The sequence below is a fragment of the Protopterus annectens genome, chromosome 10.part0, assembly GCF_019279795.1.
Source record: "Protopterus annectens isolate FY-2018-M chromosome 10.part0, PAN1.0, whole genome shotgun sequence".
Taxonomy (NCBI): domain Eukaryota; kingdom Metazoa; phylum Chordata; order Ceratodontiformes; family Protopteridae; genus Protopterus; species Protopterus annectens.
In genome coordinates this window covers 770,466,446-770,480,852 of record NC_056744.1, presented here as the reverse complement: position 1 = coordinate 770,480,852, position 14,407 = coordinate 770,466,446, and positions in this window count along the sequence as shown.

Below are 14,407 nucleotides of genomic sequence, written 5' to 3'. Positions count from 1 at the left end.
CCATGATTGTAGTTGTTTCCTAAATGCAGTACTTTGCACTGGTTTGCATTTAACCTCATCTGCTACTTTTCTGCTACTTTCCATATTCTTGGTTACACTTTTCCCCCACCCTCCATTGCTGTGGCTATCTTTTTTGTTATCAGCATCAAAATCAACCCTATTCTCTGTTTCCTCGGATATGCCTGAGAGAAACTTACTGAAATCTGCTGGAGCCAGGAAAGACCCTCCTCCAGACTGACTTATAATTATGTCTGTAGTCTCGTATTGCTTCTGTACTGGTTTATCACACTGACTTTCCTGTTAACAGGAATGATTATGAGATAGTAGGCTTACAGTCAACTCTATTATTTCAACTTGGTTTTTCTGCTACTTGTTCTATAAAGTGTTCAATTGCGTCTTCTCTGCTGCATTTATTACTGCTGTTTTTAATCTGTTTAAATTTTAAGTGTTATTTAAGCTCCACAGATCCAGTTTTGGTGTCCTGCAGACTACAACAGCAACAGGAAGGAGAAAGAGATACTCTAAGTGCCTCCATTTTGATTTTTCATAATTTACTGCTTTCTGCACTTGTTTTTTTTTTTTGTTTATAATTTATCTGCATTTATTTAAACTGCATTTGCCTTAATATTGCTATAAACTCGTGTGCTAGCTTGTACTGCATTCAAAGTGTTTCTGCTACAGTTTTAACTGCTTTTCTGCAAAAAAAGTAAACAAAAAGAAAAGCTCTAAGCTTGTTTCCCACCTTTCCTGTAATTAGTCCAGTCCAGATATAGATTTGCTGTATACAGAAATGTTTTGTAAGTTTCTCAGCCCCCCCCCCAGACATTTTGCTGTTGGAGGGAAGCCTTCTAGCTTATCAGTGGGAGTGGTAAGCACTAGGTAGCCTATCTACCACAAGAGGAATGGTTTCTGGCCCAGAAATTGTAGTTTATTGGCCATTTTGGCAGTTTTTCCATCCCTTTCAACTTTCTGGTTTAAAAGCCAGGGTTTGCGCTTGTTTAAGCTCCACAGATCCAGTTTTGGCATCCTGCAGACTACAAGAGCAACAGGAAGTGGAAAGCGATACTCTAAGTGCCTCTGTTTTGATTTTGTTTTATAATTTTCTTCTTTCTGCACTTTTTTTTGTCATTTTTAATTTTTTGCATTTATTTAAACTGCCTTAATATTGCTACACACTCAAGTGTGCTAGCTTGTACTGCATTTAAAGTGTTTTTGCTACTGTTTTAACTGCTTTTCTGCAAAAAAAAAAAAAGGCAAAAAACAAAAAAAAGTAATATGCTTGTTTCCCACCTTTCCTGCAACTAGTCTAGTTCAGATACAGATTAGCTGTATCCAGGATTGTTTTGTAAGTTTCTAAGTCCCCCAGACCTTTCTGTGTTGGAGGGAAGCCTTCTAGCTTATCAGTGGGGGTAGTGAGCACTAGGTAGCATATCTATCACAAGAGGAGTGGTTTCTGGCCCAGAAATTGTACTTTATTGTCCATTTGTGCAGTTTCTCAACTTTCTGGTTTAAAAGCCAGTATTTGCATGGGTTTGCACTTATTTAAGCTCCGTCGATCCAGTTTTGGCATTCTGCAGACTACAAGAGTAACAGGAAGGAGAAAGAGATACTCTAAGTGCCTCCATTTTGATTTTCATAATTTACTGCTCTCTGCAATTGAATTTTGTCATTTTTTAATTTATCTGCATTTTTTTAAACTGCATTTGCTTAATATTGCTACACGCTCAGCTTGTACTGCATTTAAAGTGTTTTTGCTACAGTTTTAACTGCTTTTCTTCAAAAATAAACAAAAAAAGTTCTAAGCTTGTTTCCCACCTTTCCTGTAACTAGTCTAGTCCAGATACAGATTTGCTATTTCCAGGACTGTTTTGTAAGTTTCTGAGCCCCCCCAACCTTTCTGTGTTGGAGGGAAGCCTCCTAGCTTATCAGTGGGTGTGGTAAGCACTAGGTAGCCTATCTACCAGAAGAGGAGTGTTTTCTGGTCCAGAAATTGTAGTTTATTAGCCGTTTGGGCAGTTTTTCCATCCCTTTCAACTTTCTGGTTTAAAAGCCTATGTTTGCACACTGCACAGCGGTGCTCAGCTGAGGTAAACTATTACCAGTGCTTTTCAAATTTTCCCTTAGAATGTGGTCATTCTTTTACTTCTTGCACTTCAATTAGCTTAGTCAGCTACCACATTAACAGCTTTTGTAGCATTTATTGTAGCACACAGGTGCTATCAGCACTAGCTGTTCCTATGCAGTAACAGCACCAGTACTTATTAGTTATGAGCACCCCTCCCGGTATGATTGTAGGGCAATTTCCTGTGCTTTCTCCTGCTAACCTGGTGCACCTGGGCATTCTGAGACAGTGTGGCAACTGTCTAATGTACACAGACAACCCTCTCCTCTTACCTCCAAACACTCATACATGTGAGTGATGCACTTATATCACCAAACTGGAAGCAGTGCACGCTTCTACCAAGACTGGACTAGCTGGTCAAGAGGAGAAGGTCAGCACCTGCAACTCACTACATAGAACACACAGCCCTCCAAAACACCAACCATCACAACCCACACATAGAAACACAAACCATACACCCACCTTCGTGGAGGCTCTCAATAAAAAATTACCCAAATAACAGAGACACCGAGACAGAAATGCACTCGACCTCTCAAAGACAACACCAACCCCAGAACACATAGCTCACCACCACAGTGTGCCCCTCAACCTAAGCCCTTAAGACAAAACACTTTGACCAATGTACTAATCATAAGTGACTCAATTGTGAGGCACACTGATGTCCCACTCACTAGGTTGAACAAGAAGAAGGTGACAGTCAGTTGTCTATTAGGTGCCAGGATCCACCACATACCACATGCACTCAGGTCACTCCACAACAGATACAAATATGACTCACTCATTGTCCATGTGGGTGTGAATTACCTGAGAAGTACCTCCCTGGAATACATGCAAAGAGATGTGATGGAATTCTCGAATTATGTGGCCCAGGCAGGTATGACCCTAGCCCTGAGCAGTATTCTATTGTCACCCAGAATGATACCACAGTATGAGTAGAAACTGATTACTTCAACAATTGGCTAAGTTTCTGGTGTCATTTTAAGGGGATCCAGTATCTGTCTGCCTGGGATGACATGATTGCCAGACCTCGATACTTTGCAAAGGATGACCTGCATCTGTCAAGTTGGGATTCTGGATACTGGCTAAGGCTCTTACCGCCCCTATAGTGCCTTTTTAGGCGGTGTTCCAAAGACCAAAATTCCACTATAATGGCTACAAGCAAATGCAATCTGAGGGTCATGCTGCTTAATGCTAGAAGTCTAAATCTCAATATGCACTTGCTCGAAACTCTACTCAAAATGGAGAATGTCAACAACTGTGCTGTAATGGAGACCTGGTTTAAAGAGGCAGAAAGCACCCCTGCACTTCCAGGCTACAACTCATTCCATACCATTCGTCCCCAAAATACGGCCGGAAGCTCTAAAGGTGGTGGTGTCTCCATATTCTTAAAGGATACGCACACCTCTAGACTGGTAGCCCAGCATAATGCATCTGAGAAACTTCAGGTACAACTAACACTGGGTAAGATGGCGATGCAAGTCATAGCCTGCTACAGAATCCCGAACATGTCCCTAGACTCACTCCAAGTTGCTAAGCACCCTGGAATCTGTCAAGGTCCAACCCAATACTCATACTGGGTGACTTCAACTACCCTTCCATCAACTGGGAAAACTATTCAAGTACCAATGTACAGGCTCAATGCCTCATGGAATTTATCAATTCCAATGCCCTGGATCAGCTCATTCTGACCCCCACTAGAGGAAACAACCTCCTCGACCTAGTTATCACCAGCATGGGAGACCATTGCTCTACACCTAGGAATTGACTATTCCTCCCTGGTTAAATCCAACCACAAACTGATCACCATGGAAATCTCTATCTCACCTACACCCCTTGCTAAGGGGACCATCCTGAAAAACTTCTCTAAAGCTGACTTTGGGCTCCTAAAAACAGAGGTGGCTAATTTCTCAGCATTCATGCCAATGGAAAATAGCTGCATGACTGCTGAATAATATACCAATGCACTGTACGAGCATGTACACAAATGCATGGACCTTGCCATACCAAATAGAACTAAGATGCTCTCCTCCAAAAAGAGGAAGCCAATCTGGTGGTTCCCAGCCATCAATAAACTCTACAATAGAAGGAAGAAACTGTTGCAAAAAAAAATGAAGTCACAAGATTGGAACACCTCCCTTATCAGTATCAACAAAAAGCTGAGATCCCTCATCAAATCCTTCAAAACCAGCTATGAAGGCAGAATTGCAGCTGACACCAAAAACAACCATAAAGCCTTCTATAGCTATATAAAAACATCCAAGGCAATACCTAGATTTGCTCTGAGTTATTGCATAATGGCACCTCCTATACTGAGCCAACAGATATAGCCAACATACTGGCCAACAGATTCAGTGCCAACTTTACCCCTCTCTCCCCCTAAGGGCCCTATCACAATACCAGAAGAAAGCCTGGTAACTACTATTTCTGTGGTACAGGTAAAAGCTGCATTGGCCAAAGCCAAAAATACAGCATCCATGGGACCTGATAATATCCCTAGCTGCATCTTACATGAGCTACAAAATAAACTGGCACCATATCTGTGTGCCCTGTTCAATCGTAGCCTAACCTCAGGCTATGTCCCTAATGAATGGCGCACTGCTACAGTCATCCCACTTCATAAAGGAAGAGCAACTACAGACTCTGGGAACTATTGCCCCATTAGCCTGATGAGTCTGGTATGCAAAGCTATGGAGCGCATCATCATGGAACTGCTTAACAAAGATATAAGCCATCTCCAAACTCTTGATCCCACACAGTTTGGCTTTGGCAAGGGGAGATCTCACCTCCTGAACCTGGTTGACTTATTTGAGGCAGTCACCAAGGCTGTGGATGGGGTAAGGCAGTACATACAGCCTACCTCGACCTGACCAAGACCTTTGATACCATTCCCCACTCTGGTATCATTGATAAACTCACCAAACTAGGCATCAATCCTTACATCACTAAGTGGGTTGCAAATTGGCTCACAGACAGGACCTACAGAGTGAAAAGTTGCAGATTCCAAGTCAGACTGTTGACCAGTCACGAGTGGTGTCCCACAGGGCTCAGTCCTGGGCCCTCTCCTGTTTGGCATCTACTTTTCAGAAGTCCAGGCCAACACAGAAGGACTCTGGCTGGCCAAGTTCACTGGTGACTGCAAGCTATGAGTCATTATCAACTCCCCAAGTGATGCAGACATCCTACTAAAGGGCCTCTCTGAGACCAATGACTGGTGTCAGAACCATGGCCTGAAGCTTAACATCAAAAAATGCTTTATCATCCCCTTTGGAAAAAACTCAATTCCCATGAATTACCACATTGATGGGAGCCGACTGAACACTGAAGATAACAGATCTAGGCACCCAGGTCGACAGCCACCTCATCTTCAACCACCACATTGCCACTGTGGTCAGAAAGTCCTTCTACGCGGCACATCTTATAACCAAAGGTTTTGCATCCAGGAAGAAAGAGGTCATCATCCCTCTCTACTCATCCCTTATTAGACCACTCATCGAATATAATGCCCTATTTGGCATGTACCTGACCAGGCACCTACAACAGTTGGAGAGGCAACAAAAGTACCTCACAAAAAGGATCCTAGGCCTTAAACACATGTCCTACATGGACAGACTCAAACTTCAGCTGTTCTTATAAGATAATACTGAATTTTGGCACATGAAACATGTATCTCATTTTTGGATGCAACACCATATTTCGTTTAAGATCTCAAACATCTTGGTTTTGTAGTCAGTCATGTACATAAGCACCACCCCACCCCCTTATCGGGTTTCATAATTCTACATTTATTTTGAATTAGTTCCTCAATCAAGACTTATTCCACATGATTTAAATTTCTCCCTTTTTCTTTGGAGTTGTTAATTTTTCTAATATCCTGTTCCACTAGTTCTTCAAATACTCCCAAGACCGGGTTAAGGGGGGATTAAAAGTACTGGGTCTCCTCAAGTTGTATTCATCCCTACTTTTCCCTTTAAAAAACACTTTGAGGTTTAATTTCCTCAAAAATAACTTCAGGTCCACCAAGGTCCTTACCATATTAAATGGCCTTGTAGAAGCAAACTGAAAGCTTTTAGTAAACAATGAAAAGTGTTCGTTTTTTATCTGTAAATCTGTATAGTTGAAAATATTTAAATTATTTTGTGTTAGTTTTTTACCATTCTCCGTGACCAAAATGTCCCCTCTACCATCTCCAGTATCTATCTTTCCAAAAATTGTCCTCTCCCCTGGCTGTTCTTTCTCATAAAATTTCTGTTGTTGTTGTTCCAACCTCTCCCTCTGTTTCCCCTCCCTTGAAATTGATTGTATTGATTGTGTGTGTTGTACTGCCCCTGTTTCTGAGCGATTCTTTCGCTTCTCCTTGGGGGGGGGGGTTCCTCTAAAAGGATATTGTGCATGGTGTTGGAATGAATAACTTCCCGAGTAAGCATTTCATCATCTAAGTTTTCCCCTTCCATAACCCCATTATTTTAAACCCTCTTTGGGGGTGGGTAGGCTTTCCCCTCTCTGCATTCATTTAGGTCCCTCTGTAATTTCCTAACCTTCCTTTCTAATACATTCTCACAGTGTGAATCTATCTCTCTAAAAACAGCACTGTATTTCATTTTTTCTACATTGAATAGGCAGTCACTTGTTAATTTATCATGCAAAACATTCACTTCTTTAATTATATTGTCTCTCTGCATTTCATAATTTCCTGATCATTAACTTCAATAATTCAATTCCAAAATTGTTAAACAGTTCTAACAGTTCCTTGTGGAAAATACTATTGTTTTCAACATTGTTGGGATATTTATTGAGCTGTAGCCCTTTTGGAACTCTCCCAACAGCTGCACATTCTTTTGAATAATCTCAAGCTGTACATTTTTAAATGTAAAAGTTTTTCCTTGAATACCTTAAACAGATCGCTATACGTTTCCTGTGATTGAGGTATGTCCTCGGAAAAACAAAACTTCTTGAATGCCCATTTTTCAAATATAAAATACGTTTTGTTTAATTCCTGATTAATGTTCAAGGAATTCATTGTCCCAGCATTCCCCGAAAGTGAACACATGTCCGCCATACTAACAGTTACCTCCCTCGGTTGTCCAACTCCATTCTGATTGTCCAAAGCAGGCAAGGCACCTATGGCATCACGTAGCTGTTGCTTGTTCCCTGGTAACACCGGCAAACTGCTCCGAATAAGAGAATTTTGGTTTGTTGCTATCTGTGCTAGTATCTCAAGCATTTTATTAAATTCTCCCCTAGAGACTGGGGAATTGTCACTGTTGTCATCTTTATCTTGAAACACACTCGGCAAGTCTTTTAAAGAAATATTCTCTGCTCCTTCAGCCATGGTGTCTCTAAAACAGCCAAGAACCAAAAATGAAGTAGAGACCAATGAAAAAATGAACACCACAGCTTCCGAAGACAATTTTATTACCTGTGCCATCCATTTGACTCAGCACAGCACCAGAAGAATACAACAGTCACAAAAATCACAGAAGTTCCACAATAAATGATAAAATACAAAAGCACAAGCACAAATGATTCAAGGTGTAGGTAAAACCCACAAGGCACACAAATAAGGTTAAGTGCTTTCACCTAACTAAATGTCAGGCTTCCTCAAAACAATTATTACATTTTCTAAGTCCTATTTATGTAGATATACCCATTCAAAAGAACCAACAAAATACTGCCAATTAACCTTCACATGCATTTAAAAAGACACATATAATTTTTCAGTTAAAATAACCACATTTAAAAAACATGTTCTTAATAATAAAACAAAATACAATATATGATCTCACTAATGAATATTGATATTGCAAAGAGGTATTATTAAACATTTCCAACATTTTTTTATATGATACAATCATAGTTTAGCTGATCTCAGCTTCAAAAAACTAGAAATGCTTATACTGTCATTCAAACCAGGGTTTTTTCCTACATCGGGTTTTATTTGCCAGTATAGTTCCCTATACTCCAATTTGCTTTCCTAGTTACCACCCCTGGCATCCCCTATAACCTGTTCTACAACCATAAATTTATAGTTGTAATTGGGGCATGTTAAAGAATGTTTATAAAATGCATTTGTTTCTTTCTGCTTAGAAATATTGTATATGTGTTCATATATTCTTCTTCTAAAGTTCCTTTCTGTCTTTCTATCTGAAGGCTATGTATTTTTCAAACAGAGATGTTAAATTCTGTTAGTTTCTGACAAAAGGCTGTTTAGCTTGGAAACTAAAAGTCAGGTGACAAAAAGTGATGCCATCCAAGCTAACTCAGAAGTAATATTTGATATTAATTTAAGAACTCTGTCAGAGAGAGACTGCATTTTATAGTTGTCTTTGACTTAAAAACATCCACTCATCACCACCTTCTGCACTTGCCTTACTGTAAGTAAGTTTTTAGGGCATAGTAACTCTTTTAAATTCAGACAGGAATATAGTAAAGTATAGCTTAGATGTTTTCTCTATTTATTTGAGACTGTCCTGCAATGTTGTTTTAAATATTTCCTGTGATTTTGAACTCTGATGTAACTGATTACTTACTGAACATTGTCTTGTTCTTTTATTATTTTTTATTAAATATATTTAAACCTATCTTTGTGGCTGTTATTTGTAAGACATAGTTAAGTTCTTAGAGTACTTGCATATCTCTATATTGACACTGTACAGGCCACTCCTAAATAGCCTTGGCCTTGGTCAGATTACCATTTGGAAAATAGTAACATTACACAGAAGGATTGGACACCCTTTGTTAAGGGCCTTAAGTAGCTGATAAAGAGTTGGCTGGTGGCAGTCTGAACTACGTTATAGTCTGGGCAGAAGGGGGCATAGCTAATAAACCTATGCCAGCCTTTCCCAGGTATGTGTGTGTGTTTGTATATCAATAAAATCTCAAAGTGTGTGTGTGTCAGCTACTTGGGCAGGGACACGAAGCACTGGTTGGACAGAAAGGGTGCTGGAGGTTTTGGCTTGGCTACTCAGCTGTGATCTCAACCCTGTAGCTGTGCCAGTGGGGAGTTTTACTGGAGATCTGGAGAAAGAGGGAGAAATCAGCCCCAGACTGACTGTGATCTCTGTGTGCTCTTAAGGGAAATTGCACTTTACTGTGTGTGTACTTGTCATCCTTTCAGTGTGTACACCCCTCACTGTTGCCCAGTAGTGAGGATTGAGGCTCCTTGATTACTGGGCCAGTGTTGGAGCATCACACCCTCCACTTCTGTTCATCTACTGTGTGACTCTGAACCAGTCATTTAAACAGAGTGTGCTTCTGGGTTTCCTCTGAAAAGTGATAGCTGTGAGCAAAATAAATCAAACAAAATCATAGTATTCAGCAAAGATAGCTTGACATGTATGGTATATTAAATAATGTTCAAAACACATTTCTTAAATTATACTATGCATATATAAATTATAATTATATCTATGGCATTCAACAATCCATGACCTATCATAATTTTATATATTCCAATAAGTGAAAAAAAATTGCATTGTAGTGTTTTTTTATATGTAGACAAAGCATTTAATTCCATATGGCACATATCATGTAAACATTCACCATTTCTTAACTTTAAAGAACAGTACATCTTAACAACATAACATGTACCACAGAAGCATCTGGCAAGAGTAATAGCCCTTCCGTTGCTTAGGTAATACAAGTACAAATGTCATATCTTACCAGTATTACCCTATTAAAAAAGCTTTGTCTTAAAAATCACTTTACAATTAACATAATGTTTGCGTGAAGAACATTCCTCCATTTCAGTACTTTGTACTGTCAATCAAACCAATCTTGTCTTTAACATTTTCCAAATAATTTTCCCAGATTCCAAGAACATCTAAAAGAAAATTTACATTGTATGCCTACAGACTGACCAAAAATGTTATTCAGTAACAAATATGTCAGTCTTTATTTATTACCTTCTTACTTTTGAAAGCATTATTATGTTTTGCAATAAACATTAATGATTTACTACTAGAAGCAAAATAATCTTTTCTTTGATATTGTAAACTCCATTCCACGGGTACCAACCTAACGTCAGTTTTAGCTTCCTCAGACTTCCTAGAGAAAAAACCCTAATATGCAAAACAATGTACTAAATCTTCACAATTCTCATTACATCCAAGCAGACCTAAGCAAATACATTTAAACCTCAAGAAATATGTTTTAGCAGGCACCTAGATGCATTCAAAAAAGCACTCTTTGAAATGGGTTTTCTAAACATTGCTATTTTGTAAGGAGCTATCCGGAAGTTTAGTAACATATACATATAAAAAGTCAACAGTCGTGATGTCTGACTATATCCCACCAGACTGCTACCAGTTAAATAATGTCTCTTACTCTCCTGGGTCAGTAACTAAGGAGCTTCAGTCCTCACTACTGACTCCAGTATGAGACTCTCACTTAAACAGAAGTAATATTTCAAAATTTCCCCTAAGAGCACAAAAGGAACACACTCTATTTTTCTGGTACTGGACTATATACCTCTGTCAACCCAAATGTATTTTCTTATTACACACTTCAGAGCAAAGTGTCCCAATTTAAGACCTCTGATACACTCACACTCAAAGTAAATTTAAATCTCACACATACAAACACTTCTTGGAAAGTCTGACACAGATTTCCAGCTGTGTCTTTCTCTCAAAATAATACAATAATGCTGCCACCAATCAGAGGGTTTTCATGCCCTTTTAAAGGGGTGTCCAATTATGAAAATTAATTATCAAAATAAATGATAGCTATGACCAGAACAGCCAGGCCTTTGAGGTGACCTGGGGAATTTCAAACAGATAGAAGCACTCTGTAGTCTCTAAAGAAAAACACTGTTTTCCAGCCACAATGTGAAGTAATGAAAAACCTTTAATAATACAAGATTTAAAATCAATAACTCTCAATAAACATTAAAATTCCATCACCAGAAATTTAAAGCAAACTGCTGGACAGGAATCCATTATTCAAGAAAAACTCTATGTTAATAACTAAACTTTCCTGATCTAACTAAAGAAATACTGTCCCTGATCTACTCTAAGATATAACAGCAAGGCCAAAGCAAGCTTACAGTTTTCTTGGTGAGTTCTCTTTTCTTGATGTGTACTCAGTGCTCAGTACTTGAAAAACTGCTCACTCCTTGATAAACTGCTGTCTCAATTGTCTAATTTCAAAATGTAACAGTCAGCTGTTTAAAAGAAATTATTTTTTCTGTCAATCAGGTGTTTAAACAATCTCCTGGCAAGCAGGGACATTCCAATGATATCACTCACTGCTCAGCTGATTCTCCACAGTTTTTACTTTTGAATGCCCCTCTCAAATATGCACAGTTAGAATTGTATCAAAGCAGTGACAGATTCTTTAAACATTCTGTTTAAACAGGAAACCACTTAATATTTCAAAACTTATTTACATTTTCACAATTAGGCATGCAATTTAATTTGAGAATATGTACAAATTTCCTGCCAGACATGCTAACACAATGACAGTGTTTTCAGTTACTTCACAACAATAACAAAATCAGCCTTAGCAGAAAAACGTAAATTAAAGCTGTTATTAATATAACTCACAAATCCATAAGTTAATTTCTTAGACCTTTCCATACATCTAACAATCATTTAGACAGTCCTGCCAAATATCAGACTTATTAGGGTAATTCTACAAACATTCAAAATAGTTTGTGTATGAATGCATCACCTATCACTGTACTTCACAACTGTACAAAAAAAAAAAACAATCATTGCTGAAATAGAAAAAAATATGAGCAAGGACATGAGCTGACATAATGTTAAGGTATTTAACTCAAAGACACCCAGTACACAGATTGATTCTCACCTTTACAGGGAAATTGGATAGGCTTAAAATGGTCTGCCAGGGCAGCTAGCCTTGTACTTACCTATGATCACATGGTATTTGTAAACAATGATATGGATCAAATAGCTGTAAAGACACTTCCCCTAATGTCTCCCTATTGAAATGCTGAGTGCCGAAAAGCCAACAGAAAACTCGGAAAACAGTGAGTCTTTAAAATTGCTCCTGTCCTTAAAACTTATATATATGCCAACTCTGAGATCACCATACCTTGGAGAAAAGGGAATATTCTGAGAAATGGCATCTTGGACTTAGTATATGTAAGCCAGTTCTTTCGGACATTCAGTCTCTGAATTTCGGGACTTGTTGTAGCGGGTCCAGACATTTCAAATGGTTACCCTTCCTTAACATAATCCACTCTACTCAATATCCTAACTTGACCCTATCAGTATTTGTACTCATAATATCAATGTTATTTATTAACAAAACTATTACTCTCCTTTCATAATTAGTTAAATTATCACACACAAGTGCAAAGTAGATGAGGCATTTGTATATAATTATTTAATAGTTTACATTTCAAAGGTATGAACTACTGACTAAGAATGTGGTTGAAATTTAGAGTTCACATTCTTAAACTCCACAACATCCATGTCAAATTCATCACTTTTGTTTGTTTTCTCATGAAAATATAACTTTAAATTCAAATGAGTGATTTTTAAGATAATTCACAAGCTTTGGCTAAAAAGTAAAACAAACAATCATAAAATCTAAGCCTTTAGTTAATACATTTAACTAAGACTGCAAAAACTGAAAATCAGAAAGCTTAATCACCACAGTATTTCTATTATAATTTAAAGATGAGCAGTGGAAGTTTGCAAAAACATGTTTTCTAAGCTTGGTTCCACCCTTCATCTCATAAAGGTTTTAAAGAAATATTTGCAGCTATGTTAGGATACACTTTTCAGTTGTTCAGTTTCTGAATCTATTAAACCTGAATTATTGGTAGTATATGTAGAATCCAAAAAAAGGAATATCCGAGAAACCCAACATAGGCCTTATACCGCCATCTGGTATTATATATTTATTTCTAGATCTCTGATTGCCCTCATCATCTTGTTTAGGAAATCTAACTATACTTTTTTGACATTGTCAGGTGAATGTCTTTTTTTGTTTATAATCATTAATATTGCACATATCATGAATAAGCTTACTTTGTTGTATTCTTTAAGTGCAAACTCCAGTAAATTCATTTTAACCACATGTTCACTGACCATTACATCAAATTAAGTGTTACCTGGAAATATTTTCTTGTTCATATATTTATCCATATTTGAAGTTAAAACACCAACTAGATGTTCATGGTACTGCACAAAACAGGTAATAATCAAATTCATAGTTGGTATTTTGTACTGCTCACCGCCATTTAATAATGAACTGTCTTGTGAACCTACCGCAGGTTCAGTGGTTATTCATAAATCTCTTGGGGCCATATTATGACTGACATAAAGCTTCAAAAGTTATAAATGCCAAATTGTGGCACAACATTTCTTACACAATCCTGCAAGTTCCAAAAATGTTTGATGCATTATCAGACTAAAAACACCACCACCAAAGGTTGACTAGAAATGTAGAAATATCATCTCTATCTTGATGAAATCCAAAACAAAAGCTTTAAAGTTCATCAGTGTTGTCAGTGTTCACAAAAAAATGAAGATCTAATGTTTCAAATGAATACACCAGCAACACACCAAAAGTGCATGGGTCAGGGACTATTGACTAGTGCATGAACAAAGCAACAATTCAAAACACATTATAGAATCCATAACTTAGTAGTTCTAATATATGATAATATTTTTTTCCACCAAAAGTTCCAGGTAGTAGAACAGAGACTGAGATGTTAATTAAGTGAGTTATAAATCCAGTAGACAGGACTACCTCTATATCAGTGATCAAAAATATGTTACTTATGTTACATTACTTGTAGGCATGTAATTTCTTGAAGAACTGCCTTTGACAAACAAAATAATCACATGTCTAACGGTAGCAATGCTCACAATTTGAAATCAGTTTAGGATTTGTCACACCAGAAATATAGATGTATGTCATAAAACAGTGAAAGTTAAAGTTAGTCATAAGCCAACTAAGGAAAATAGAACTGAAACTGCACTTTTTCCTAGAAGGAAGCGATGGATCAAGGTCCCTAATAATGGTGATCTGTAATTTCCAGTCCATGGAGTGTTGTTTTAGATTTTAAACACCTTTATTGAATTATTACTTGTGACAGAGGCACCTTTACATTTATATAAAAGTAATCAAACTGTATTATTAAAATTAACAAACTTTATGCTTCACATATATTGCTGTATATCATATAGCCTAAGCAACATTACATAAATTATTCAATTCCTGCCCCTTTTTTAACAAGAAACATCTTTATTAAACCATCACTTATGACATAAGTAATCATACATTTATATAACTGAAAACAAACCACACCGACAT